The 14,611-nt window shown below is 37.0% G+C and overlaps 1 protein-coding gene across 1 annotated transcript in view; it reads right to left on the bottom strand.

Moving 5' to 3' along the window:
• Positions 1–14,611, bottom strand: part of KHDRBS3 (KH RNA binding domain containing, signal transduction associated 3) — a 191,074-nt gene that overhangs the window by 40,873 nt on the left and 135,590 nt on the right.

Genomic DNA, 14,611 nt, shown 5'->3' with positions numbered 1-14,611 from the left:
CTGAAGAAAATACTTAAAGGCAATCGTTTGACATTTCTGCTGCCTGAGGTAGTGAATAAAAACTGAACAAACAATGGGCTAATCAAAAATCTTCAAAAGAAAAGTGGGGAATGAGGTGTCCAAAACAGGTCTTGTAAAGCTCTGAATTATTCCTGGCAATCTAGAAGGCCGGGACCATGCACAGTGCCACATCCATGCCCAGAAAAGACCTGAGAGGGCTCTGAGCTCTCTCTCTCCTGGCTGACCTTGAGGTTAAGCATGAGTCCCAATAGGCACCCAGAGGCCCTTGGCAAAGATTAGAAAGTTTCCAGGCATTTACTAAAATCTCTGCCCAATCATTAGCTGACTAGTAAACTAACACAGAGGAGACTTCAATAGCAACGCACAAGAAATAGAGACTTTATAAGATTAGTTTAGAAAAGTCACTAAATAACAAAAACAAACAAGAAACCCTGGAAAAAATTGATTTCCAGAGTTTACACATTAAATGTTCGGTTTTAAACAACAACAAAAAAAATTAAGACATGCAAAAAAACTCACAAAAGTATGTCCCTACACAAGAAAAAAAGCAGTCAATAGAAACAGTCCTTGAGGAAGCTGAGACATTGGACTTACTAGACAAAGACTTTAATTTGGTTATTTTCAATACAGTTGACACTTGAACAACACATATTTGAACTGTGTGGGTTCACTTACTGCAGATTTTTTTCAACTAAAAAATACGGTATTCATAGAATGTGAAACTCATATATATGGAGAACCAACTTTTAAAATATGTATGTTCTGCAGGGCTGATTATGAAACTTGATTATGTGTGGATTTCGGTATACACAGGGGATAGTTGTGTAGTGAAGGAATTAAACAATACCCTTTCTAATCAACTAAAGTATAAGAACAGTGTCCCATCAAACAAAGAATATTAATATAGATATAGAAAACATAAAAAAGAACCAAAATAAATTCTTAAGTTGCACAGTACAATAACTAAAGTAAAATATTCATTTGAGAAGCTCATCAGCAGATGGAACTAGGATGAAGAAAAAAGTTAGTCAACTTGAAGATGGATGAGTGGAGAAAATCCAGTCTGAGGAAGAGAAAAAAAGATGAATGAACAGAGTATCAGAGACCTATGGGACAGCATCAAATGTATCAACATACATAAGCATATACATACTGACAGACCCAAAGGAAAAAATAGAAAGGAATAGAGATCATTTTGAGAAACAATGGCTAAAAACTTCCAAAATTTAATGAAAAACTGTAATCTACACATACAAGAAGCTCAATAATCTCCAAAAAGGATAAACTCAGAGACCCAAATGTAGACATGGTTATTGTTAAACTGCTGAAAGACAAAGACAGAATCTTGAAAGTAGAAAGACATAAGCAAATTATCACATGCAAGAGACTTTTATAATATTAGCAGCTGATTTCTAACAAAAACCATAAAGGCCAGAAGACAATAGGAAGCCATATTAACAAGTTCTTAAGAAAAAAAAAAGATTGTCAACTAAAATTTCTCCATCCAGCAAAACTATCCTTCAAAAATGAAGGAGAAATTAAGACAAAGGTCATTTGAATCCACATTAAAAAAAACAAAGAACACTGGTAAATCCTTAGGTAAATATAAAAGATAATATAAATTTTTTTTTATTTGTAACTCTTTTCCTTCTATATGATTTAAAAGACAAATACATAAAGAAATAATTATAAATCTATGTTGATGGGTATGCAATGTACAAAGATGTAATTTGTATGATAGTAATAAGACAAAAACGAGTGGAGAGAATGGAGCTATTAAAAAGCATTTTTGTGTTGGTTTAATTCTGAGAAAGCAATATAAGTAATTTAAAAATAAAAATGTAGAAAAAGAAACAACAAAGCAGTGCAGTGAAAAAAAAAAACATTTAACACAAAAGAAGGACGTAAGGTACAAAAAAGACCTAAAACATGTAGAAAACAAATAGCAAGATGGCAGGTATAAATCCTATGTTATCAGTAATTACATTAAGTGTAAATGGATTAAACACACCTATTAAAAGGAAGAAATTAGCATCATGGGAAAAATGATCCAACCACATGCTGCCTACAAGAGACACACTTTAGGTTCAAACATAAAAAGAGGTTGAAAGGAAAAGTATGGAAGAAGATATTCCATGAAAATAGTAACTAAAAGAGTAGTAGAGTAGCTATAACACTAACATTAGACGAAAGAGACTTTAAGACAAAAATTATTAGAGAAAAATGACAAAAAACGATAAAAAGATCAATCCATCAAGAAGGTAAAATAATTATAAACACGTATGCATATATAAAAAATATATGTAACAATAGAGCTTCAAAATACATGAAGCAAAACTACCAGAATCAAAGGGAGAAATAGACAATTCAACAACAATAGTTGGGTACTTCATCAACACACTTTCAGTAATAAGTAGAATACCTAGAAAGAAGGCCAAAAAAGAAAAAAAAAAAATTTGAACAACAATACAAATCAATTATACCTAACAGACATCTATAGAGCACTCTACTCAAAAAGAACCAAATACACATTCTTCTCCACTGCACATGAAACATTCCTCAGGATAGACCATAAGTCTTCCCAGGTTAAAATTTACTATAAAGCTACAGTAATCAAAATAGTGTGGTACTATAAAGCTTTCAACTTTGTAAAACAAATATTAATATGAAGGGATGGTGCTGTCTTTGTAGGAGTAATACATAATTTATTTATATATGATCACTAATATTTAAAAAAATTTTTTTAGAAAACAGCAACTGAATATTTGTCAAAGAGCTATATGTTTTGTACTTTGATGAGAATGTATAATATAAAATGATAGTCATTAAATGGGGGCAGAGGAATAACAGAAGTCATGAATATGATTATAACACAATTTGCAAGCCATAGTGTTCTTCATAGTAGCTGAAGGTAGATTACTAATTTGAGTATGATCTTCCAATAGTCAATCAAGGAAGAGAAACCTATCAGACAACAAACAAATACTTTTGAGATGATTTTGGTTATCAGGTAAGTAGCAAAATACAGACATTACAAATAATTCTTATGAATTAAAAGAAGCTGGAGGCTCCTAATGGAAGGAAAATTCCTATTAAATTAAACCTTCATGACTTAACACCTATGCCATTTCTGGCACTCTGCTAGACACCATGGTTGGAAAGGAGTCTAGTAAGTAGGATGACATAAGGTGTAGTGGGAGACAGCTGACAGACAACTAAAGAGACAACTATAATTCTACAAGTCAATTGCCGTGTCAAGGGTAAGCACTGAGGTGGGACAGACCAGCCCAGTCAGGAAAGAGAAAAGTGGAAGAAAATTTCCCAGGTGTATCAATGCTAGAAATTAGTTTCAAAGCACAGAAAGTAGAAGTTGCCATTAAAATAGTCATTAAAAATTAAAATTAGGCAGAATGAACAGCAGGTGCAAAACAATGGAGGTACAGGAAGACAAGAACTAAGCTCATTCAAGGAATCAAAGAGCTTGTTATGGTTCCTCTGTATGGTGCAAATGGAAGAGGAGACCCAGAAAATTATACACTAGCTCATGAAGGACCAAGTTAAGGAATAAGGATTTGAATTTGGATGACATCATTCAAGTTGTGTTTATGAAATATCTCTTGGTGTGTGGGCACGAAACAGAAAGGGTGAAGATGAAGTTGAGACTTGCAACTAGGTCACTGCATCGTGCACACAGTTTGGCAAAATGCAAAGATCATGGTTACTTTAGTAATGTTAGCTTGAAAAGAATATGCTTCTTCAAATAATTCTATTTCTGTGCTTATTTGAAGAATCAAGATTGTAAATGACTAGAATTATTAAAAAAAACTAAAATATTAAGCAGTATACTGTTTTAACCCTACAGTTAAGACACTCATTCCTTACTCAATTTTTCTGTCAGATATTACAATACTAGCAATTTATCCGAATTTTCAAATTGTTTAGGTCTTTGAATTACTGACTTTGATATTTTTATACTGAAGATTTTAAGAGATTAAATTTGCAATTTTCACAAGATTTCATTCAGGAGGATTTCACAGTTCGATTTGGCCATGGTGGTGAATATTTTGTACTTCCATTATGACGAGTATTATTTGTTCAGTGGACAACGCTTGAAACATATAGGGAAGCATGAAGCAGGGTGCAATAGGAGAAAAGAAGGAAAAGCTGAGTGTGACTGCAAATCAGTGTCTAAGGTTCCAGGTAGGGAGCACAGGGACTTCTTGTTGAACATCTACTATTTTTATCACAAGGTAGGAGATGAGGTTACTGGCTGAGAACAACAGTGAAGGGGGATTAACCAATAAACAAATGACTCAGCAAATGATTAAAATGAGGAAGAGGAGAGAGTAGTGGAGCTGAGTAAGAGCCTCTAAACCTTAAGATTTTTTTGTCTGAGGACTGGGTGATCTGAGGGTTTAGCAGGCCTCCCTTTTTTCCCTAATGCTCTTATCTTCCAGTGTTCTGAACCACTGGTTGCTCATTTTTTCTTATTTACATAGTTTTATATTATAAAATTCTTCAGTAGATGTTTCTGAGGCTAAGATAGAAATTAAAAAAATAGTGAATGCATTATTTGCTATAACTCAACAGATAATTGAGTGGAATCAAATTATAGAAGGGGATGTCAAAGATTTAGATCAAGCACACATCTAAGCTTAGACTCTACTCTTAAAAAGCTTGCCGAGACCTGGCATGAGGAACTCACTACACTTCAGTGCTGGCACTGCTCAGATATGCTGAAAGATTTACTTTATATTTGAAATTTTTGTGTAATTTTTCACATTTCCATATTTGCTCCTAGAGGGCCCCATTGTGACAAGCCCCAGTCTACATGTCAGACTCATTTTTTTGCAATGTGTCCTGTGCCTCCCATGCAATGACTATTTCTAGTTCATGTGCTGTTTCCTGTAAGTCTCTGGCCTGCTCTGTCTAGTGAATTTTTCAAGGTGAAGCTCAAATGAGAGCTTCCAATTCTGTTATAACTTCTGAGTCCCATGAAAACAGTCTATGACACCTTTGTTATGACAACAATGGACCTAATATATGTACTTTGGATATACCTTGCTTTTTGCTTAGTCACCTACCTTTCTGAATATGGATTGTGTCTTATTCATTCTTTCACAACATCACACCAGGCACAGAGTAGCAACAGTGCCTGGAACATAATGAGGACTTAAAAGATGTTCATTACATTGCTGGATTGAATCCCTCTAGAGGCAAAGCAGGCCAAATCCTTCTCTGTTTAGTCCTCTCACCTCTTTCTTGAATTTTCCTCAGCTGATCCATATATCGCCAGAGCCTCTAGCCATTCATCAGATGACCAAAAGTGAGGAAACCTGGCGGTATAAAGTTACAAGCAACCTAAGGAATTTCCTCTGGAAGAAGCTAAATAAAGCTCCTTTACTAATCCTAGCACTTTGGAAGGCTGAGGTGGGCGGATTGTTTGGGCCCAGGAGTTTGAGACCAGCCTAGGCAACATGGAGAAATCTGGTCTCCACTAAAAAAAATACAAAACTTAGCCACGCATGGTGGTGGGCACCTGTATTCTCAGCTACTTAAGAGGCTGTGGTGGAAGGACTGCTTGAGCCTGGGAGGCGGAGGCTGCAGACCAAGGCCATGCAGGGCCACGACCATGCCACTGCATTCCAGTCTGGATGACAGAGCAAGACCTTATGTCAAATACATACATACCTACATACATACATACATACATACATACATATATAACGCACCGCTATGTTGTCAAAATGTACTGCAAAGATGTTTTATCCCTTTCCTTGCACTTTAAAAATCAGACCGTGCACTTGTGAGCGAGGCAGTGCAGGAGATACAAGAGATCTCTAATACTGTGGTGAGAATCCATCAGTCCACACACACGTAGGAAGGCATTAACATCTGGAGAAAAATCAGCGCTTTCTGCTTTACCATCCCATTGTCATCCAACTAGCCAGTGAGTCTGTTTTTAATCTCCCTAAGTCTCTCTCACACCCATCCCCCCTTCCTCTACATTCCTAATGTGAATCATTTCATTCAGAATTATTAGATTCATCAGAATCATTCAGAATTCTTCAACTGGACTAGTCAGAGACCCTAACTGATCCTGGATTTCTAATGCTTATCTAAACATTCCTCCAAAAATTATACACCTAGAATGCAAACCCTCACTTGTACTCCTTCCCTCCCTGCTTAAAATCTCCACTCTGCACTCCTCTGTCCTGAGAACAATAGGGGAAGACTAACCAATAAATAAAGATATAAGATAAAGAACACATTCCTAAGCCTCTCACAGTTCTGCCCTCAGCAACTCACCCAGGGAGGTGCCTGCCACTGCTGCCTGGTGCTGTGAGGGAGGTGCCTGCCGCTGCTGCTTGGTGCTGTGTGCTTCAGCACCTGCGTGAGGGCCCTGCAGCAGCTGTGTCGTTTCACCCGCAATTCCTCTGCACAGGCTGTTTCCTCTGACATCACCTTTTTAGTGAGCCAACAAGAAGACTCCAGGGTGAATTATCCCTCTCTCCTTCCTGCGTCCATGATAACCAATAACTTGTATATTCACAGCTTCTGTAATTATTTCTTTGCCTCCTCTCCTCTCACTAGTCTGTAAGGTCCTTAAGGGTAAAAAGCAGGCCTTTTCTCTTGTATTCCCAGTGTCTAGCACATAGGAGGCATGTGGTCATGTTTGTTGAATAAATGACGAAAAGAACTAATTAATGACAAGTGGCAGGAAATGTAGTTAAGTGCTTCTTTAAGAAGAATGCAACTTGAGGAGATACTGTATAATAAAATGCAGTATGTATTACAATACTGTAAAATTTGATGACAAGAACTCACCTATATCATTTTCTGTCAAACATTAAGTATCCGTCTTAGATTCCCTGCCCTCAGCAGAAAATTGCCTATGGAACTCTGTATTCTACTTTTGAAATCAGAATATTATTAAAAACTGAACAAACATGGATGAGAAATTAGTTATTATAAACATAAATAATGTTTGCCTCATTAAAAAGACTTGCTTATTCATCAAGTCTGACTTTTTAGCTTAGAAACGGCACTGAGCTGGCAGTGGTGAGCTGTCTGCTTGGCAGATGCCAGGCTACAGGAAGGGAAGATGTGTTCTTACACAGGTGGAGAGTCTTCATTTGTCATTCCCGACCTATAAAACTCAAACCGACATGTGGCCAAACACCAGAGAAATCTTGCTTTAAAAAGAAGAGGTTTTCCAGGATAAAGGAAACACTATGACCTATTTAATTCTATTTCTGTTACAAGTAAACTCACATTTAAACCCGGGAAAAATCATTTTAAGTGAACAGATGAATTTACAAAAGAGTGATTTTTTAAATACTGTTTCAGTTTTGAGTCATTTTAAAAGAATGTAATTATGCTATCTGACATCTAACTTTAATTAGGATAATAACTGGTCACTTCAACACGTAAAAAGTTTTCATATAAACGCAGTGTTAAAAGCTTAGTCTCATAATAATTTGATTGAGTTTAAAAAACAAACTAACTGAAAACAGTCTTTTCAGAAATTCAGTTTTCACTGGGGTTCTGGGTAATAGCATCCGGGTCGATGTAGTGTCACCTCTGAGACTCATTAATTAGACTATGAGCACATCACAAAGCCAACTAAAGATAAAAATTACCATATTAACAATGATTCTAAATAAGAATCTTTCTCATATCATTTAAATAAGTCATCATTTAAGAATTAAATCACATGCCCAGTTGTTTATTTTAGGGCTGTGAGGAAAATATTGTGTGACTTGTAGACGAATACAACTTCCTTGCATCAGTCTTTGGAGTCTGATGACTATGTTCAAAAATTCCAGCTCTGCTACTTACTAGCTGTGTGGCTTTGGGGAAGTCACTAATCTCTCTGAATCCCAATTTTAAAATTTGCAAAATGGTAATCATAATATACCTCTTGGTTGTTACCAGTGGTTGTGGGAAGATTAGCCAAAAAATATTTATGAAAATTGTTTGGCACAGTTCATACCTAATAAAGGTAGTTTTGTTTTAGCTAAAGACCTATTCCTTTTAACACTCTCAAGCTGTCAGATCAGAGAAAAATCAAAGCTATCCAGGTATTTGACTTTTATAGAATACGATGAATTCTTAAAACTTTCTCTAAAATGTGATGTCTACATTCCCATCCTGCAATCACTTGTATTAACTACTTTGGTTTTTAGGTAATGACTGACCAAGATTAGCTGCTATTCTATCCACATCTGAATACAGCCTTTTAAAATATGTCTGTGTCAATCATTCATAGGATCTCTTCTCTTAGTTCATATCCAACTGAGATAGAATTTCATTTGTTTAATTTGTCAAGGTGCTGAAAAATACACTGAAAGAAAAACAAAATAACAATGAAGTCAGAAATCCTACAAACAAGTGAAGGGAAAATTAACTATAAATAAAAAAATTAAAGAAAATGAAATTAAACCAGAAATTCCACAAAGATAGGAAAAAGGGGGAATAACTAAATTTCACTGGGTCCATATTAACCTTGCATCATGCTACAGATTTTTATGGACATCTTTCCATCTATCCTGGGAAGCAGATGTTGTTGAATGCCAACTAGGTGTCAGACACTGTGCTGAGCACTGGGGACACAGCATTCAACACAAACAAAACAAATATCTTTGTCCTCATGGGGAAGCAGAGAAACAAAACCAAGCAAAATATATGGTATATAAGATAATGAGAGTGTTGGGGAGGTTTGAGATTTTAGACACTATGGCCAGGGAAGTCCTTACAGACAAGACTTTGAATACAAATGTGAAAGCCGTGAGGGAGCTGGTCACACGGATTTTAGGGGACTGGGGGAGAGCATTTCAGATAGAATGAACAGCAAGCATAAAGGCCATGAGGTAGAGGGGTGCTGTGGTTTGCATGTTTGTGTATTTCCAACATTTATGTTGAAACTTAATGTCCATTGTGGTGGAATTAAGAAGTTGGGCCTCTTGGGAAGTGCTTAAGACATGCAGGCTCTCGTGAACTGGTTTAATGCCTTCATGACAGGCTTCAGAGAGCTGCCTGGTCCTCCAGTCCCTGCCATCCATTTTGCCCTTCTGCCCTGTGGGGACACTGCAAGAGGCACCATCTATGAATCAGAGAGCAAGCCTTCACCACTTTATCTGTAGGTGTCTTGATCTTGGACTGCACAGCCTCCAAAAATGTGAGAATACATTTCTTTTATAAATTATCCATCTAAGATATCGAATTACATCTAATTATTATAGTTTATTAATATTATAATTTTATTATAGCAGCAGGAATAGAGTAAGACAAGAAGTAAAAGTGGAGTGAGCTGGGAGAGAGGTGCAGGGACCAGACCATGTGGAACCTCTGGGCTTTAAATGAGCAAGGTGGACATGAGAGAGTTTGTGCTCAGGGTCCTTTCCATGTGGTCCAGTCTCTCTCTTCACGCTTCGCTGATCTAACTTCCAGCGTACTAGTCCTTTCTCCAGCTCTGTCTAATCTGCTACTGAACCCATCCATGTAGTTCTTTTTAGTTACAAAATGTCTATTTTTCTATACATTCTAGTTCTGTTTAAATCATCAAATTTATTTTTTAATTCCTTTATTATAATTGAGTATAATGTCTGCTATCTGAATCCACTGTGTCTGCTTCTGTACTTTTCCTTAGTTTATTATAGTACCTTCATGTATGTCTGTAATTTTTTTATTGAATATCAGCAATTACACATGAAAAAAATAATTTCAGGACCAGGTTGTCATATTTCTCCAGGATAGGAGAATTAGTAAGTCTAGGTTAATCTTAGTCCCACAAAGGACTGCTATGATTGGAAGCTGACCATCAGTGCATTCTCTGGAAGTATAGCTTCTCTGGGATCCATTCCACAGCCAAGGGGATTTATCAGTCCCTTCACCTAAGCTGGGTGGACCCTTAAGGCCCATTTTTTAAAACTTCTCCGGGCTCTAGATTTCTTTTAAGACTCAGTTCACATTCTCACCTACCTTCTTTAGAAATTGGCAGAAGCTCATTGCAGTCTTTCTCACCAGGGTTCCACCAGAGAATGAAACCCGATGTCCTAAGACATCCACTGTGTATAACATGAATTAATGTCTTTCGTTTGTATCTAGAATGATACTAGCTATGTACCATTCTTAGGACAGTTGAGGAAATAGTCACATGAGTCATTTTTCATACTCTGTGATTCAGAGGAAAACTGTCTTTCATTTTCATTTTCCTCCAAGCTGTTGGCCCAGTTATTATTATTTTTTAACCATTTTAGCTTTCATGCCTTCAAAGATTTTTTTGTTTATTTGTTGATTGTTTCTTTCACCTTTTGTAGTCATGCTCAGCAAGAGTCTGGAAGCTGACTTTCATCAATATCCAATATGTATTATTTATTGTCCATGTCTCCCAATAGAAATGGAGTCTCCACATGAACAAGGGCTTCATCTGCCTGTTGACCACTGTGTTCTCAGTGCCTGGCATGGGGTGAGCGTTCAATTAGTCATGGATTTATACTGATTCATTCATTCTTCCAAGTGCTCTTCCTTGAGAACAACAGCCCCTCTTTGAATGATGTGCCAGATGAGAGATGCCAAGTGTCCTTAGTCCCACTGTGAAGGGGAAATGGCTACTGGCCCACCAGAAGGCATATGTAATTCACAGTGCAGAGGCTTCTATACTGGGAAAATGTTAAGAACAAGCTATCAGAGTTTTATAACATTTGCATTAAGATTATTCTCTGATCTGCTTTTAGACTTACTGAGAAACCTTCAGATTATCACGTGGTCTAATAACAGATCTGCTTGAAGGAAGATGTGTTATTCTGTTATAAATGAGAGCATCTGGTCTATTTAGTCTTATCATCTTAATTCACAAATTGGTCATATTTTTAAACTTTTTATTCAAGCATAAAATAAGTCATAAAAAGGTACAAATCCTAAGTACACAGCTTAGTGAATTCTCACCAAGTGAATACAACCAAGCCACACAGCAAGGAGTAAAAAAGTAACCAATGCTCAGATCAAGAAATGGGACATCAACAGTTGCCAGAAGCTGCCCTTGTTTCCTCTGAATCACCGTCTTCCCCCAAAAGTAACCACCATCCTGACTCTCAGCATCATCAATGAGTTTTGCCTGCTTTGACCTTTATATAAATGAAATCAGAATATCTACTATTCTGTGCCATTTTTCTTTCATTAAGTATTATGTTTGTGAGATTCATCAATGTTGTGTGTAGCAACAATTGGTTTATTCTTACTGCTTTAAAATACTGAATGATTATACTATAATTTGTTCATCCATTCTACTATTGATAGACATTTTGCTTCTTTCTAGGTTTTGCCTACAGGATTCTTATACACGTCTTCCAGTGCATCTATGTGTGCATCTCTGCTGAGGAATTACCCACTGCTAGGTACTGGGGAGGCCTGTGCACATAACAGACAGCCAAATGTGCCAGACATTTTTCCAAAGTGGCTGGAGCAGTGTACATTCCCACAGCACTGCATCAGAGTTCCTATTGTGCCACATCCCAGTCCACAATTCAAAGTACCTTTTTAATTTTAGTCATTCTAGCACATGTGAATAGTACTGAATATTATAATTTTTATATATTAATGTCCAACATACAGCAAGAGTATGCCCTGAAAGATTGAGCTACCTTGTAAACTGAAGAATTAGATTTCTGAGCCAACAACAAAATTATTTATCACCTTTCATGTGTCAGGTATCAAGTACTTTCCACATGGCAACTTACCTCATCTTTATAACTTAACAATCTCATGTGATAAGCCCTAGTATTTCCACCTTTGAATTAGGAACTGAGGCACAGAACAGTTAAGCAATTTGAGTAAGGTCACATAGCAATTAAAGACAGGGCAAGGATTCGAAAGTCAGTTTGGCTCCCAACTTTGCTTTTAACCTCTATGATATGCTGCCTGGCCCTATAAAATTGAGGGCCAGACCCTGTACTGTAGTGAACTCTCCAGGATAATGCCACACTATAAGAACATATCGAGATGGCCAACTGGCCTTCCACTTCTGTCACCCAACCTGACAACGTGGTTCTATTTTAAAATTGCTTTTTATTTTATTTACTTTTAACCACTATAGTCCCGATTCTGCATCCTGTTATGCACCTCATGCTCTATTCTACCTATAAACAAAATGAATGAATAAAAATGTATAAAGATGACAATAAACCTCATCAATAATGGACATCACCAAAATTCTTCTGGCTGACTGCAGCACACTAAGATCCTCCCCGTCTCCATGCCTTTAAATATCACATCGAGTCTGCGCAGAGTCCTCTTAGTTCCTCCTACCTGAGTGCTACTCATCCCCTTCCTGTTTGGTTTAAATGTTATCTCCTCTAAAGTCTTACCACATTCCATCAAGCAGTTGTTCTTTCCTGTTTGTTCCTCCCTATTCTTTGTACAAAAGTCAATTATAGGTGTTCTAATTCTCAAGATTAACTGTGTTTCGTCTCTGCATCAGGAAATCCAGGCTGGGCACAGTGGCTCACACCTGTAATCCCAGCACTTGTGGAAGCCGAGGCAGGAGGGTTGCTTGAGGCCAGGAGTCTCAGACCTTTCTGGGTAACAAAGTGAGACCTTGTCTCTATAAAAAATAAAAAAATCAGCCAGGCAAAGTGGCACACAAATGTGGTGCCAGCTACTCAGAATGCTGAGGCAGGAGGATCGCTTGAGTCCAGTATGTTGAGACTGCAGTGAGTTCTAACTGCACCACTGCACTCCAGCCTGGGTGACAGAACAAGATCCTGTCTCCACCAAAATATACTGGGTCCTGTAGATCAAAAGACATGGCTCCTACCTACCATTAACAACTTAAAGTATAATGGAAAGTAATAAGAAAAATAAAAGAGTACTTACATTACTCTAAGATAAGTACCTTAAATAAGATGTATACTTGTGGATCCAAATAACAGATTGACCACCTAAAATAAACAAGTAATTATGAAAGTATTCAAAGTGGGGGTGATAACTACTGCAGGAGATCAGGCATGCCAACCCAAAATATGCCACTTTAGCATAAAGATTATTTTGAGCAGAAGCTAATTGAGAATCAGCAGATTAAAAAAGCTCTCTGCCCTCTCTGCCCTCTTATATCTGCACCAAAGCAAGACATAAATTTATAAAGGCAAAGGTTTCCCTCCTCCCCTGTCTACCAGGAGGGACCAAGGTTGATCACTGAACACAAGTTTATTTTCTTAAATTTATTTTAATTTTGCAGAGACAGGGTCTCAATATGCTGCCCAGCCTGGTCTTGAACTCCTGGCCTCAAGCAAACCTCCAACTCCAGCCTCCCAAAGTGCTGGAATTACAGGAGTGAGACACTGAGGCCCACCAAGATAACTTTGGACCCTTATTAGCCTGAGATGACAATAGAGGAATCTACATAACAAACTTCCATTTATTTACCTTTCCAGAATTCGCTCTCCCTAGAGACTTACAGTCCTTTGCCTTTGTTTATCTAGTCATTTCTAAAAAATTTACTGTTCCTTACGGAAGACGCTATATAAACCAGAGTTCGAAGCCCCCTCTTTGAGATTTACTAATTCCCTGGGTATCTCTCCCATATATATAAAATATGCATGTCAAAAAACTTATTTTTCTTTTGGGTACATTCCAGCTAAGAACTCAGAGGGCAGACAGAAAATTACTTTTCCTCCCCAACACTATGTTCCTTCTTAGACTCTAATCTACTTACAGGCAGAGACCGTGTTCTATGAATGCTGGTTGAAAACTGTAAAACTAACATGGCAGGTTCTTGCAGAAAATCCATTATAACAAAGGAATAATCTAGTGGTTCACAAGTTCCTTTCCCTGCCTCAGCCCTAAATCACCTGAGGGACATGTTACATCTGTCACATCAGCTCAAATAAAACCATTATAGCTCAACTAACTTGGACGGGCAAGCCTAATTATGACAGCACAATTTGCTTTCCATGCCTTAATGACATTTTCATTTTAGAGCTTTCTACTTCCTTGATAAGGTGTTTTGTTGTTGTTTTAACTTAGGAAGAAAAAAAAACAAAAACCAAAAAAAAACTTCCATACTCATATATTTTAAATCTGAACTTATTTCCTAAAGTCTTACATTTCTAAAATAAGTCAACCTTTCAAGCAATTTAGGCAAAAGATTGATTTGTGACGCTTCTGATAAGACATTTCAAGTAAATTGCATACTGCTCTTACCCTGGCTTCTGGTAAAATGAATATGAAAAATTATAGAACCTTCATCTTTTTATCTAAAATAAAAAGGTGTCCCTAGGCTTTTCAATTCACATTTAAAATGCATTTTCATAAATAACCTTTTCACAATCTGTACTCTGTTTTAATTAAATTTCTCACTATGGAAAACAAGATAATTGAAGCAGTTTTGAGATTAGTTAACTGTCAAAAATTATGTGAGTAGTCACTGCATTGGGGAAATTTGCCGTCAGTACAACTCCCGTCTCTACAAAAATCCCCAAACTAGTCACAATTAAAGCTTCAGGTGAGCTCTAGCTTTCTCAAAAAAGTGAGAAGGATGACTTCACTGAGTCCTTAAGTAAAATCCACATTAAATAACAACATGTATACT

Source organism: Pongo abelii, chromosome 7 (assembly GCF_028885655.2).
Source record: "Pongo abelii isolate AG06213 chromosome 7, NHGRI_mPonAbe1-v2.0_pri, whole genome shotgun sequence".
Classification (NCBI taxonomy): Eukaryota; Metazoa; Chordata; class Mammalia; order Primates; family Hominidae; genus Pongo; species Pongo abelii.
This window is presented reverse-complemented; position numbering and strand designations above follow the sequence as displayed.